Source organism: Acomys minous (assembly GCF_964271855.1).
Source record: "Acomys minous genome assembly, chromosome: 5".
NCBI lineage: Eukaryota > Metazoa > Chordata > Mammalia > Rodentia > Muridae > Acomys > Acomys minous.
Genome location: NC_140494.1, coordinates 1,620,001 through 1,635,529, shown reverse-complemented (window position 1 = coordinate 1,635,529; position 15,529 = coordinate 1,620,001). Strand labels below are relative to the sequence as shown.

Genomic DNA, 15,529 nt, shown 5'->3' with positions numbered 1-15,529 from the left:
CGTCCTGCACTGACGACTGAGATGACCACGACCACGTCCTGCACTGACTGAGATGACCACGTCCTATCTTTCTGGACTTCTAAATTTCACAGTGGTATCACTCTTCTGGCCTCATATTCTGTTTGATTGTTGACTTACATGCTACCTCTATCTTACCTAGACACCAGAAGGTGTGTGTGTGTGTGTGTGTGTGTGTGTGTGTGTGTGTGTGTGTGTGTGCGCGAGTGGTCACAAGTATGCACGTGGGTTTGCAGGCTAGTGGACAACCTCAACCATAATTCCTAGGGACTCGTCATGCTGTTGGTTTCTCTTGATCACACTAATTGAGATATGGAAAGCCATCCACTGTGGGTAGGATCATTCCCTGAGTTGGGAATATGGTCCTTATAAATAGAAGAATGTGAGCTAAGTACCAGAATTCATCAGATTATAGATGCAGTGTAACCCATGGCACCAGATACTTGTCTCTGTGGCATCTCTGAAATGAGAGACTATCACCCCCGACTGTGAGCCATATTTATTTAACTTTTGCTTCCTAAGTTGCTTTTGTCAGCACATTTTATCATAGTGATATAAAAGTAACTAAGGCACTCTCTCTTTTAAAAACAGAATTCTAAAAATCAAACTCGTTTCTTTTGATTGCAGGACAAGCTGTAAAAGGAATCTCTTGTGTCTGTATGGAAGTATCAGCTGTCAATAAAAAGCTAATGGCCTATAGCTGAGGCAGGAAAAGAAGGTGGGACATCTGGCAGGCAGAAAGGATTCTGGAATAGCACCAGGGGCACGAGATTTATCTGGGAGATGTGAGGAGGACAGATGCATGGTACATGATCAGAGGTAACCAGCCATGTTGCAGAACGCAGGTTAGTATAAATGGGTTATTTTAAGATACAAGCAAGTCCGAGAAGAGCCTAGCTATATATAAATATATTTTGAGAGCCTGGTGCAGGGGGGAAAAAACCACCACCACCACCACAAGTTATCTTACCAGCCCTGTTGACAGAAAACTTTTACAAAACAGAAAATGTTCGTTTCCATTTGTATTAGCATATTTAATCAAAACTTTTCTAGAATGTACGGCATTTGTAAGAATCCAATAAGGACTGGGAATAAGAGCTAATTTATCACTTTCTAAGTCAGCGAGAGCCAGTCTAGATGCAGTTCCTGAGGGTTTGAGTTTTTCTCAGTAAAATCTACGTGGCTGTATTGTGGGTCATTGAGTAACCATTGCTTTTAATGGGAACAGATTAAAAAAAAATACTTGAAATACTGGTGCTTTGTCATGTGGGGAGGCCGAGGCTCACTTCAGCATCTAGTTTCTGCCCGCCCCATCCTCCCCCTTCTTGGCAGGGAAGACTCTTCAGGTTTGTCAATCATTCTGGCTTAGCTGATACTCCCACTGCTGGGTCTTTTCTTTGTAATGAATTTTTACATTTTGTATGTCAATATGTCTGTATGCTCTTTATTCTATTTATTCCATCTTTGTCAATTTATTCCTAAAAACACCCAGGGGCTAAGGCTGGGATTTCCTATACAGCCATGCCTTCAAGGAATAACACCAGCTGTTCACAATTGCTCTCTTTCATACCACACACTTGTGGGATGAGGTTGCAGACATAGTCCTTAGGAATCCTTCCGGAATGCTAGGATACCTGGAACTCCTGAGGATTGCTGAGATGGAGATTTAGCACTCTATTACCCACAATGCTTGGCTTACCAGAGTTCTTGTTCATTTTGTTGCTGGTACCTGTGCCTACCCTTGTGAGATGTTACTCTTTTCGCCTAAGTGTGTTACATTCGACAGATCTCCCACGGAGAAAAAGGGAAGCTAGATTGTGATCATAATGAATGTTACTGAAAGTAACATTGCTTGAGAGATGGCTCAGGGGTTAAGAGCACTTATAGAGGACCCAGGTTTGGTTCCCAGTGACCATGTCAAATGGCTCACAACTGTCTGCAACTTCAGCTCCAGGGGATTTTACACATCCTCTGGGGCACCAAGAATGAGATATGATACATATACAAACAAGCAGGAATTCACACATACACATAAGTTGCAGAACATAAATCTTAAAAAATAACATGACACTACATAACACAATATCATATTAATCCCCGTGAACAGTAATGTGGGGCCAAGTTTTGAATCTCAGTATGGTTCTCAAATGTCATATTATAATTGTGAAATAAATGATTTATTTGTTTTAACTTCTATACTTTGCTATAGAAGAATATCAATATGCATTATATAATTGTTCTATACACATTTGAAATAGTGGTTCTTAGTGGTACTATATTGAAACCTTTATGTCTTTTTTTTAACCCAATTGATAGTTATTTCTTTAAATTGACAGAATATTATATAATAAAAGTGAATTTCCCTAGTCTTCCCAACCCAGAGCAAGTGAGGAAATGAGAAGTTGTTTTATGTATTTATTAATAATCAATGGATGGCTAGATATTCCTTTTTGCAAACATGTAAAGCAAGCAATTCCTTGTTATGCAGGGCTCTTCTCCATGCCAAGCTGCCACCATCTTCATGGGTTCAGCTGTTCTTGCTTACAAAAGCTCATCAGATCTGGGCTTGTTGACTGTTGTTTTTCCTCCATAGGTGGAGGAGTGGGGAGGGTCCTGTGATGCTCACGGAAGCATCCAGCCATTCCTCCTAACTGGTTGTGTGTAATGCCGCCATAATTGCACATGGTCTCAATGATGGACTAGGATACACAGAGTAGGAAGAGGTAGGGATGAGGCCTCATCTCTGGCCACACGTTCTCCATGCTGGGTGACGACCTTGCTGTGAGTCTGCTTTAAATCTTCCCATACTCCTACCCCTAGCACACTGCCCAATAGACTCAATGGCTCTGACAGTGAACTTGGGTAGAGTCTGTGTCTTTGTTTGTGTCTGGGACCTTATGAGGAGGAGCAGATGTTTTTACATCTCTTCTAGGGAAGCAGCGCTTGTTTGGTGATAAAGTCAAGTTATCGTTTCAGTTTATTGCAGTATATTAACGTGTACAAGTTCAATGCAAGGATAGAAATAAATGGACTTGCAGCTCTTTCTTTTACAATTACACTGAATAATAAAGAAATGGTTTATCCTATAACACATCCTTAAGCATAACTGGGTGTTAAGACCCTTGCTCAGCCCTATGCATTGGTTTCCTTCACTCATAAGAACTTTATTTTAATATCTCTGACTCATTTCTGTGTTACTAATATTTAGTGTTATGATATTTTGACCATGTTACAGGTTAGTGTTTAGGATTTTCCCAGAAGTTAAACTATGTGTCTGCTGCCAACATAGTTGCTGTGAGCACTAACACTCAAAGCCAAGACTGCAAAATTGAAAAAAAGAACAAATACTATACATGAAATAACATTCAAGCAATCATTGTTTAAATAAGTTTTCTGCCAGGAAATTAAAATGTCCAATTGCAAAAATGTACAAATAAAGCAGAATCTGAAAGGTCATGGTGCGTTTCCAAGGACCCTGGTATCTTGGTAGGTAAGGTATGTTCATAAATGTGACTTGTATGTGGTCTCTCTCTCTCTCTCTCTCTCTCTCTCTCTCTCTCTCTCTCTCTCTCTCTCTCTCTCTGTGTGTGTGTGTGTGTGTGTGTGTGTGTGTGTGTGTGTGTGTGATTTTGGTGTGGAGTGTGTAGGCATTCATCTGGGGCATGCATGTATGGTGTTGGTACCCTTTTTGTGTGATGTTTATCGTGGTGTTGTGTGATGTTTCTGATATGTATGTTTTATGTGTATATTTGTTTGTGTGTGTGTGTGTGTGTGTTTGTGTGTGTCTTTGTCATTTTCAATACCTAATAGTCAAAGCTCTTCTGCTTCCTTGACAAGTATTTAAACACCCATGACGGAAGACATAAATGACCATCTTAATGAGTTTGGTTGGCATCTGACTTGAGAGGCAAAGTAGCCAAATTTCTTTTAAATGAAACTATCCACATCTCCTACGTTATTCTCAGTCCCCAGTGGAATAATAATTTGCTTGACTCCTCCCATCCCTGTGCTAAAGCTGCTGCTTAGCTGGATGACAACTGTGTACAGAATAGCAGGTGTCTGTGGTATGTGCTTTGGGATCACATTCCCAAGGACCTGGGAAGAGGAATTGAAAGAGAACATTCCGAGAAGCATAAGCAGCTCTCTCTGTAAGGACAGGGTGTGTGTTCACCCACGTAACACAGTGGGTGCTGCATTCTGAGAAAGGAAAAAGCAGGAAAGTAAGTGATGCTAATTCTGTGTCCGCTCAAGGTTACTGCCAATTCACTCACTCATTCTTGGTTTTCTTTCCCTCAGCTTTGAGATTCCATTTTCAAATTCCAGCTTTATCTTCATTCCTTCTGTTATGATAGTGGCCTTCTGGGGGGGGGCGGCATTCTTGATGACCACACAGCAAACAGCACCATTTCATGCAAGCATACAAGGAAATGCACATTGTAATTATGCAAATCCACACACAGACTTTTGTGCATGCTCCATGTGCCTACACACTTAGCCAAGCTAGTACACACACACACACACACACACACACACACACACACACACACACACATACACATACACATAAAAACTCAGATGCTTATACATATGTCTACATAGACATGGTCATTAACCTCGGAATTTACTTTGATATAAATATAATTTATAATTTTTAAAAAGTTTATATTACAAAAATTTTAGATGATGAAATAGTTTTTAAAAATATTTTATATTGTTTACATATGTATTGTGTGATTTTGGGGGTTTATGTACACTTATGTATATGTGCCTGCATGGGTATTCAGATGCTGGTGTGGCAGCTCAGATCAGTGCGCATTGTCTTTGTTGATCCCTCTTGTCCTTATATTTTAGGGCCGAGATCTCATGCTGAACCTGGAGCTCACTCATTCAGAAGGACCGGCTGGACAGTCAGCTCTAACAATCTGGTCTCCACTCCCCAGCGCTGAGATTACAGGTGCATATTGCCACACTTGGCCTTTTCTATGTGCTATTGGGATCCGAACTCAGGTTGTCATGCTTGGGCAGCAAATCCTTTACCCGTCAAGCTATCTCCCCAGGGCCCCTGTATATTTATTTTAGTTAAAAATTTGACACATATCCAAAACAAATGAAATCCCCATGTAAGCTTCATGAAATTATAATGAATCAGGAAGATTTACTAAACCCATAGACAAAACCAAAGTGAATGTTTCTAGGGCCCCAGAAATGTTACCTCTTTCCTCTCTTTATAGGTAATAACAATCTTGCAGTTCTGGCTCCGTGTTTTTCTTTCTATAGAGTTTCGGTACATAAAGAATCTCAAGGAATAATGATAACTGAGTCTGTCATTTTTATAGTCTTATTTTATATAATTAATTCATATTGTATATGACTGTATATCTTAACAGATACATAGAGTCCCATATGCTATACATTTACTGTATAGAAAAATATATACATCCAGAAAACACTCAGATATTAAGTAGCCTAAATGCTGTGAAGAATTATTGTGTACCAGGGTTGGAGATAAACAATATGATAATTCAGAATGTTAAAATAAGATCTTGTTATGCAACTCTTATGGAGAGAGCTCTATGAGGTTGCCAGGACCTGTGCTCAGTCGCACAGCTAGAGCATGTCTCCAAATCCAGTGCGGCATGCTGCTGAGCGCAGAAAGCTGCATAGTGGATCCTGGAGGAGGCAGGGGCCCCAGATGCTGCCAGGGTTAAGCAATTGGGTGTCTACAGTTCATTCACAGAAAAGCCTGATAGACAGCAGTGAGGACTGGAGCCTAAAAATGACATAATGGATCGTACTTTGCCAAGCAGGGTGCTGGATGCTGCCAGGAGGTTGGAGGTTTAGAGATATAATAGGAAGCTATGAGGTCCATGATCTGTGATGAGCTTCTCTTTGCCTGTCTCTGCAGCTTGAATGTACAGCTTCAGTCACTTGATCAATTAGAAGGCGACTGGTGAAATGGCCCCTTGCCCTCCCTTTAGAAGGCTCCATGTTTATGGCGTATTTTGTCCAAAATTTATTCTCATTGTCTGATCTTTTGACATGATTTATTTTCAATCTTTTCAAATTATACACATTCACCATAAATTGCACTGTGTAAGATTGGAACCCCATCTTCAAGAGTCTCCAATATAAAATCAGAAAAATAAGTTCAAGATGCAACAATTTATATTGTGAAGTTCTATGTATGTTGATGATTTGTGTAATTGCCTCTGCCTCTCAAAGAACCAGTTGGTATGGCTTTTGTTACATACATGGCATTATTATTAAATTTCCTTCACTTTTATGGTGTGTATGTGCACAAGCATAAATGCCTATTTATGTACATACATGTGTGCATGCCAGTACATACATGTGCATGACAGTCAGAGGCTAGTGTCTTCCTCTACTTCTTTTCTACCTTCTTTTCTTTTTAAAAAATATTTTATTAATTTATTCATATTACATCTCAATTGTTAGCCTGTCCCTTGTATCCTCCCATTCTTCCCTCCCTCCCACTTCCCCTCTACTCCCCTCCCCCATGACTGTGACTGAGGGGGATTTCCTCCCCCTGTATATGCTCAAAGGATATCAAGTCTCTTCTTGGGTACCAGGAAAGTGGGTCAGAGGGGGAGGACATCCTATTGGGACTTTAAGTGAGAGAAGCATGGGAGAATGGGGAAATAGAAGGATCCACCTTATTTTCTTAAGACAAGATCTCTCATCGAACCCAGCTAGATCTTGCCAGCTCAGCTAGACTGGCTAGGAACAAAGCCCAGGAGTTCTCTTTCCTGTCTGCACCCCTGAGCTTAATGGTTGCAACTGTGTGCAGCACTGCCAATTCCTTTCCACGTGTATCGGGTAGAGATGTGAGCCCAGATCCTCACATTTATGCAGCAAACACGTTACCGGCTGAGTCATGTTTTGGAGCTGAAACTGTTATCTTTTACAAAAGGCCTTTTTCTCTAAACCTGGGGTCACTGGAAATAAACTCAGAGATGGTGACAGTGTGTGCATGGGAGGTTCCCTAGGATGGGCTCTGGGAAATCACACCTGGAAGCGGGTGAGAATACAAGGTTGGAAAACATGGGGAGCTGGCCACCAATTTGGTTACAGCAAAGGCGTAAATAGTCTCAGAACAGGCTTGCTACTCCTGTGCGGCCAATCAGTGGATACTTGGCTGATCAAAAGGTGTTACTTGGAGAAAGACTCAGATATGAGCAAGTTGAACATCTTGGTCCTGTGGAAGGTGTCTGCAGAGCACAGAGTCCACTCTGGCTGCTCACTGGTTTTCTGATACATCATTTTAAGGGGTATGATAAAGGGCGTCTCTCCTTTGTATGTCCTGTCATTGCAGACTCATTTCTTTAAATTTGGCTTGAAAACAATGGCTCTGCTTAAGTGGTAGGGGTTTGTCTAGGCTCAGAATCACTCTCCTTTCTTCTGTAGATGCTGTATTTCTGCACATCACATGGTGTGAAATGTAGCACTTTCTGATTATGTGAAAAGATACCACACATTGATTCTTCAATGACAATGGGCTACAGCTAAAAGCCAGGAAATTCAAGATCTTTGCTACATTCAGATCCTGGCATATAACAATAGAGGGATACATCCATTATGCTTGTGATAATTCCACTACTTCTAGAAATTCTCCAGAAGGTGAGAAGCTGAGCTCAAGGCCTGGTGTTTTTTGTGACAAGAGTCAGAAGGAAAGGCTTGTAAGGGACCACCCTGGGACTGCTGGCAGCAGCAAGTGGCCGTTCCGACAAGCTGCAAGGGTTTGCTAACCGTTGTCAGCCTCACTATGATCATGGGCTGCTCATCCCTCAGGAACGGAATGTCTGTGTTCATTAGCTAGAGCATCGGGGACCGTTATCTTCTGTACACACACAAGAAAGTAGAAGCAGAGTTCTTCCACATTGGGGTTTTAAATACGGATCGGGTTTATCTTCCATAGTGAAACTACGAATAGGTGGGAGGGAAACTTTAATATATTGCTGAGTTAGCCACTTAAAAAAATAACTTCTTTGACAAAATACTTTATAGAAGCAGTGTGAGAAAGAAAGATTTAGGTACATTCCAGGGCAGTGAAGTCATGGTGGCGGAAGTGTTGTATTGCCTACTTCTGCATGGATCAGGAAGCAGGAAGAGATGAACACTGGTACTATGCTGGCTCCCTTTCCCACTATTTATTCAGTCTAGGCTCCCAGCCCATGAGATAGTAAACCCCATAGTCAGAGTGGGTTTTTTCCCCTCATTTAAGAACCTCTGGAAACACGTCATAAGGTATACCTCATCAATGGCCTAAATATTCCTTAATCCAGGGAAGTTGCTAATGAAAAATCAATCATAACTTTTGCTTAATAAAAACTGTAATTATATTTTTATTCATTTCAATTTTATCAGTCCCTTTAAGGACATCCCATTACACACCGGTGTCAGTATCATGCATGACCTTTATTGATTAGCCTAAGCATCTTCTGTCATCTGTCACCAGGGAAAAGCTGTCCAATTCCTTTTCCTGAATTCATGTGGCAGTTCTGATTTTGAGTAAGAGTCACCTGCCAGTAAGAACAAAGAAAACCCAGTAATCACCAAGGTGCTGCCAGATACTCTATGTAATTAGAAAGGGAATCTGGAAAATGCTCACAGAGGCCTGCGAATGCAGGCAGTTTTCTGGGATTCCCAAGTTAGAGGAAGACTCAAAGACAGTGTGTTTCTAAAGAGAAGACACTACGAGAGGTTTATGGAGCTCGTCAGAGGATAAGCTGAAGCTGTGTGTGTTTCAGGGACAGGTGAGCAACTTCCACATGAGCTTTTGCACTTCAGCAAGAGAAGCAGGGCAGGAGAGCTGCTGAGGAGGGAGGCCAAGTCAGTGACGGAAGAGGTAGGAATGAAAAGTAATCAGAGACCCATGTGCTGTTAGAGTAGTAGATGAAGTGTCCTCTTCAAGGTGTACACACACACACACACACACACACACACACACACACACACACACACACACACACCAACAAGTCTTTAGACACCTATCATCACAGGTTTAAGACTCTGGAATGAAGACTATAATGTGAGTTTATATGTGACTATACACAGACACAATAACACAAATACAGTAACATGAATGTGCATGCACGCACACACACACACACACACACACACACACACACACACACACACACACTATGTAATATAGCCTAGACCACATAAACTATTTTAACACCTGCCCTGGACCTGAATACAGATCTTCTTTGTGCTTGTGTGACAGACACATAACAAACTGAGCTATCTCCCAAGTGTTTCATGATGCGCTCCATAAATGGGATCAGAAATGTAACTACAAATGTGAAAATAGTAATTAAATGTAACCAAAATACAAATATGGAGGAAAAGTTCCTTAGCAGATATGGAGTTTGGGCATTAAAACATTATGAATGATTTATACCATAAAAGTATAAGGAAGGAAATAGAATAGAGCTATGGCAGTATGGATGTAAATTAAGGACAATTTCCATGGAGTAGAAAGGAAGAAGTCTACACCAGCAACAAATGGTTTTGAAGTCTATGGTGCTGTGCAGTTTTCTTTGTTACACCATAAGATAGCATCCAATAATTTCTTAGCACAATGATGATACCATATAAATCTTTATAAAGCATAAGTGTTTAGTAGCTGTGTTTATACTTAACAAGTGAGAGGAACAGAAACCAAATAGAAAGGCTGAGTTTGACACCTTAGATATGTGGGAGCCCAAGGATCTGGATAAAAAGTATTAATAATCAGAGAGAAGGCAATGGAGACAGGATCAATTATTTTTGTATTCATCTCAAATGGAGTCAGTCCAGACATTCTGAGTGCCAGTTAGCTCCTGATTTGGGTAAATGGAAAGTTTGTAAAAGATCCCACTTCTCTGCTTCGTGCCTTTCTTTCTCAGGTGCTATGATGGAGCCTCATTTCTATATAGGAAGAAGCAGAGTCAGGACGTGGGTACACACAGAGTCATGAGCTACAACAAGTGCATAAATGCCAAAGAGCATCCCGTTCGGCAGGCCTCCATCTCACTCAGTCCACTGGTCCATGTGCAAACCTCTGTCTCCTACCTTACCATCTGGATCCAGGTCAGGGCTCCTTCTGAAGAAATGCAAGCATTTCATAGTTACCCACAAATATTCCCTTAGAGGTATGATGGAGCAGACGAATGACAAACCTCTCTCATACTTAAAGAATGACCTTCAAGACACAAAGCTGACCCTCCAGAAATGATGATACAAAGAGAGAATAATCTAGAAAGGCAAGGCCTAAGGCAGAAGTATTTGATTTTCATTGCTTCGGGGTTTGATACAGGATGTGACTTTGAGATAAATAACATTCATTTTCTTGTAATAGCATATAGGCAGAGTGGCCTTGTGAAGGACTAAAAGTCAAGTTTGCAAGGAATTCCCAGAAGGAACAGAATGTGGCAAAGCAGATGAGTAAATTGATGCTAGAGCCCACAATCCGGAGGCCTGGGCTTCAGGGCCAGGGCCAGTCCATCTTGTTATCTGGCCTTGAGCAATTAACTTACTCCCCTTCAGGATCTATCTTCTGTGGAGAACTGGGAGTGAATATCAGGAAAAGACTTAACCTGAACTTTAAACTTTCCTAGTTTCAGTTAGTGGGATGGGAAACAAGCAAGTGCAGCCTGCACACCCTATGTCTCACCTATATCTTCCTTGAACCTACCTTTTTTTTTTCTCCCTAATTTTTATTGTTTACTTCCTTTGTTCCACAGAGGGTCATCTGCTATTGTTTCCTTAGTTTGCCAACACTTCTTTTCAGGAGACTTAAAACTTCCCCTTTACTTTGGAGGCACATTTTCACCAGGTATAAGTTTCTACATAGATTAAAAAGTAAAAAACACTTTGTAGTCATTGCTCTTTATTCTCATCCCATGAGTTCTTCTAAGAAAACGCAGCTAATAACATATATTAATTTTTTCACTATTTGTATTTCTTTTTCTGTTTTCCCATTGTTTATGTTCTCAGTAATTGCTAAACAGGAATCCAAGAAGACAAGCAAATGCAGCAACCACAGATAGAGCAAAAGAGGGCAGAACTGGTGCTGCATGGCCATGCCCTTGGCATCATGGAGGCCCTGAGATCTATTAGCTATGCCTGCGTGGCTAGAAGGTGCAAAGATGAAACGGATACAGAGCATAAAAGACAAAATTTTCCCAGACCTCACAGATGCTATCATTGCTGTTGTGGGCACGTTTAGTCTGGTATCTACAGCTTTCTCAGAACAATGACTTCTCTCTCCCAGTTTCTCTGGAGATTTATAGGAGCAATGAAGGTTTTCAAGTACATGTGAATATGCTGTTTTTCAGCTCTGGCTATGGTTTGATTGTGAAGGATTTTGCTTGGAAGGTAGAACTGGAGATGACGTTCATGCAACAGTGTAGGGTTGCAATGTGGCATTTAGCATAAAGCCATATAGACACCTGTCAAAGCTCTGTCCAAAAGAAAAGCGTGCAAGCAGATCAGTAGAGAAAGAAGGACGCAACAGATGAGTCAGGGATGATTCAGGAGTTAACGGGCAGGTGGTAGAGGCGGAACAGTGAAAACAGCCGATGACACAGTGTGGAGACAAGTTGGAGGGAGAAATGATGTAGATACAGATATCAAAATTTGGTATTATAGTCTTGTGGAAATGTGCTAAACAGTTTTATTAATGTGACAAACTCTCAAAGCCCAGTAACTGATCGGTACATGGATTACAGAGTCATCACGAACGGAAGGTAATAAAGCAAGTTCCAGGGGCTGCAGGGGGGCATCAGTGGGTAAGAGGGCTTGCTGTCCAAGTACAACCTGAAAGATCAGGTATGTGCACACACAAGCCCCCACCCCAGTGCAGAGGGCAGAAACAAGAGAGTCTTGGATTTTGGGCGGGGTTCACTTTCCAGATAGTTTAGCTAAAGAAACAATGAACTTCCGGTTTTTGTGGGAAGCCATGTTCCAGGAAAATTAGGTGGAGTGTGATAAAGGGACTCACTTGACATTGTCCTCGTCCTCTGGACTTCATGAGAGCACATGGACACATGCAACAACACAGAGAAAAGTGGGAGGCGGGGAGGGAGGAAGGAGGAGGGAGAGGGAAAGCAGAGGGTTAAACTATAACAGAAGACACAGCAAAACAGAAACAAGGGCCCAAGTTATGGGAAGAGTCAGAAGAGCTCACCAACTGAGAGGCTCATCTTTCAAAGAACGTCTAGTTTTTCAAATGACGCTGTGATTGATCCATAGAGCTCTTGCTATGTGACAGAACACATTGTGGAGATGGCTCAGCAGATAGGAGTATTTGCTGCTCTTTCAGATTTCAGTTCCCACAGCCACACTAGGCAACGTGTAACTTCTTGTAACTCTAGCTCCATGGAATCTGACACCCACTTCAGGGTGGGTCACTTTTTCTTAAGCTTTGTTGTCTTCTGTGTCATTATTTTATTTTAAATTTTAATTTATTATAATGTATTCAGATCACACCCTGGTTGTTATGACCTCGGTTGTATCTTCCTGTTCCCACTCTCCCTCCCTCTTGTACCCTATTCCCCTCCCCTAGGCCTCTGATGGGAGTAGGGGTGTGGGGCTCCTCCTCCACCATAGCCACCATAGCCGTATGACCACAGCCCGTCAGGTCTCATCCAGATAGCCTGCCTCCCCTCCTCACCAAGGGGAAGTGATCAAATCCAGGGCACCAAAGATCATGTCAGAAGCAGTCCTTGCTCCCCACACAACTATGGAGAATGAGCTGTCCATTGGCTAGATCTGAACAGGGGTCTAGGTTTACTGCTAGCATTGCCCTTTTCTGGTGCAGCAGTTTGTGCAGGCCCCCTTGGGGCCAGGTCCCCCAGCCTTTTCCATAGAGGAACATCAAATGGCTGAGAAACACCTAAAGAAATGCTCAATGTCCTTAGTTATTAGGGAAATGAAAATCAAAGTGACCCTGAGATTCCATCTTATGCCTACCTCTATGGCTAAGATAAAAAATTCAAGTGACAGCACATGCTGGTGAGGATGTTGAGAAAGGGGAACACTCCTCTATTGCTGGTAGGAGTGCAAATTTGTACAATCACTTTGTAAATCAATCTGGCATTTTTCCAAGAAAATTGAGAATAGTGCCACATCAGGACCCAGCTACATCACTCATGGGCATATACACAAAAGATACTCTACCATACAACAAGGACATTTGCTCAATTATGTTCATAGAAGCTTTATTTGTAATAGCCAGAATCTGGAAACAACCTAGATGTTCTTCAACCGAAGAATTGATTTTATTTAAAAATATGAAACAGTGTTCTAGTTTTCTTTCAGTTGCTATGATAAAATAATCTGACAAAAAATAAGTTAGAGGAGGAATGTTATAGTTTGTTTGTTTTCTAGCTTAGGGGTCACAGTCCATCCATGAGGAAAGCCAGGGCAGGATCTCGAGAGCAGGAACTTGAAGCAGAAACTGTGGAGGCTACTTACTGTCTCTCTCTGTCTTTGTTTCTATCTCTGTCTCTCTGTGTCTGTCTGTCTGTCTGTCTGTCTGTCTGTCTGTCTGTCTGTCTGTCTGTCTCTCTCTCTTCTCTCTCTCTCTCTCTCTCCTCTCTCTCTCTCTCTCTCTGTCTCTCTCTCTGGATAACACACACGTAGCCGACTCTCTTTTCTTTTCTTTTTAATTTCTTCTTTTCTCAAAGATTACATCCTGCCTGTAGTTTCTCTTCCCTCTACTGCTCCCACTCCCTCCACCTTCTCTCCCCCGCAGATCTACTCCTCCTCCTCTGTTTTCTTTCAGGAAGGAACAGGCACCCCAGGCATGTCAAACGAACAGGACATGACAAGTCACAGTAAGACTAGGCACAAACCCACATATCAGGGCTGAATGAGGCAACTCAGGAAGAGAGAAAGGACTTATATAGTTCAGATCCACTTGCCCAGGTGCTGTGGACAGTGGTACACCCATACAGGCCCATATCAATTAATACTTAAGATAATTACACAGACAAGGCCAAAAGTCAATCTGCTGTAGTCAATCTCTCAACTGAACCTTCTCAGATGCCTTTAGGTTGTGTCAAGTTGACAGTCAAAAGGTAACATAATGAAGATGAACATCTTGTTAGTAAACTATATACCACATGCTTCTGCGCAACCTGCAACCTAACATGCAGGTATTAGAGGATCCCATTTAGGTCACAAAACTCCCTTGTCTTTACCATCCTGTCATTTCACTATACATCACTGCCATTTTAGAAGGAAAATATGAAAATGACTAGCTACTTTGGTAACTATGGTTTGGGAATTTTTTTTCATTTCGACATTCTGAAGGTTTCCGCAGGCGACAGTGTTAAAGACTATGTCTACTTAAACACAAACTTATTTGAATAATTAAAGGCTCATATGTTTGTGTTCATGGTGCCTCAAGCCCAGTTACTGTCAAACTCCATCAGCACAACCACTAACAATTTTACCTTAGGCATCAGCTTTCAGGGGTGGGTTGTTATTTCTGTCTTATGTACTATAATGTTCTAGTTTTGAAGATGCACTCTTATCATAATTTACTAAATTAAATATTTGGTTGTTTCTTTGCAGAACTGTCCTTTGGGAAATGTCAATATCAAAATGTGGTATTTTGATTTTTCTGTTTTCATTAATGGTCAGTTTAATATGAAAATAATTCAGTGTTCCAATATCAGCATCCAATACTTCTTTCTGCTTGTGTAGGAAGCAAAAATAAAGTAATATTTAAATAAATAAATAGTTTTAGAAACTTGATGGATCAACCACCTTGAAGTGACACATGTTTACTAGTTAGCTGGGCAAATGGGGTATCATGGAACTTAGCTTCTGTGACTATACAAAATGTTATAGTTATCAACATTAGTGTCCAAGACAACTCTTGTCATCTGTTGTCATCTTTGGCTGTTGTGTTCTTAGGCAATAGAATGCCCTGTGTAGGGAACAGACACTCTGCATAGGGAATGGATCGCCTTGCATGTGCCCTTCCTTGTGCTGTGCTAAGTTCTCTGAGGGAGCACAGCAAAAAACACAAAGTGCCTTTTTTCGATGTGTTTTGCATGTGCTCATATTGCTCTTCCAAAAAAAAAAAAAAAAGAAAAAGAAAAAGAAAGAAATATGTGCCTTTGACAGAGTGTTCTTCCCTGCTCACTAATGATCCCTCCAGTGCACACTGTAGTCTCCATGTAGTTGGTTGGCTGACATTCTTGTTGGAACCAGCCTTTTTATTTATGTAATTGTTTTACTCTGCAGAGTGTTCAGAAGCTGTGCTTTCTCTCTATTTTGTTATTGTTTGCAGATTACTAATGTGTGAATGCATACATCTTGCTAATAGAGACTTTTTCTGAATGAATTGGTTAACATGGAGTATTGTTTGATAGTATTACAGACAGCACACTAGACAGTGGCTCATTTAATATTACTATTCCTTTTTGTTGGTTGTGTTAATTTGTGTTTGTGATGTGTGTGTGTGTGTGTGTGTGTGTATGTGTGTGTACAT

At 41.2% G+C, this 15,529-nt stretch overlaps 1 long non-coding RNA gene across 1 annotated transcript in view; it reads left to right on the top strand.

Moving 5' to 3' along the window:
- Positions 1–807: 807 nt before the first annotated feature.
- LOC311597557 overlaps positions 808–15,529 on the top strand; it is a 75,906-nt gene continuing 61,184 nt past the window's right edge. Inside the window, exons 1-2 of the long non-coding RNA XR_014779257.1 lie at positions 808–863; positions 4,870–4,972. This is a non-coding gene — a long non-coding RNA (uncharacterized lncRNA). The remainder of the gene's footprint in view (positions 864–4,869; positions 4,973–15,529) is intronic.